The sequence below is a fragment of the Bison bison genome, unplaced genomic scaffold (genome assembly GCF_000754665.1).
Source record: "Bison bison bison isolate TAMUID 2011002044 unplaced genomic scaffold, Bison_UMD1.0 scf7180017864383, whole genome shotgun sequence".
Lineage (NCBI taxonomy): Eukaryota > Metazoa > Chordata > Mammalia > Artiodactyla > Bovidae > Bison > Bison bison.
In genome coordinates, this window is record NW_011494955.1 from 1,302,137 (window position 1) to 1,302,495 (window position 359).

At 37.0% G+C, this 359-nt stretch overlaps 1 protein-coding gene across 4 annotated transcripts in view; it reads left to right on the top strand.

Moving 5' to 3' along the window:
• Positions 1 to 359, top strand: part of ZNF547 (zinc finger protein 547) — a 40,403-nt gene that overhangs the window by 14,333 nt on the left and 25,711 nt on the right. The gene's annotated exons all lie outside the window — the stretch shown is intronic.

Consider the following 359-nt stretch of genomic DNA (forward strand, 5'->3'; position numbering starts at 1 on the left):
AGAGTTCAGTGGTAGAGACCTTATGAAGGGGCCTGCTGTATAGCACAGGAAACTATATTCAATACCGTGTAATAAGTTATAATGGAAAAGAATCTGGGAAAGAATTTTATATATAAACTGAATCACTTTTATATATGCCTGAAACACTGTAAATCAACTATACTTCAATTAAAAACAAATACCATATAAGTACAGAAGCTATGGTAAATGAGGTACTACTCCAAACTCCTAACTCGTAGGTGCTGGAGAAGCCCCTATGAGTTATGTTGGGCTATGTTCACTTCTGAGTACAGCAAACATGGAAAGTTGTTTTGGTACAGCTGCCCACTTTAGACATCAAGAGTTCATACCAGAGGCAA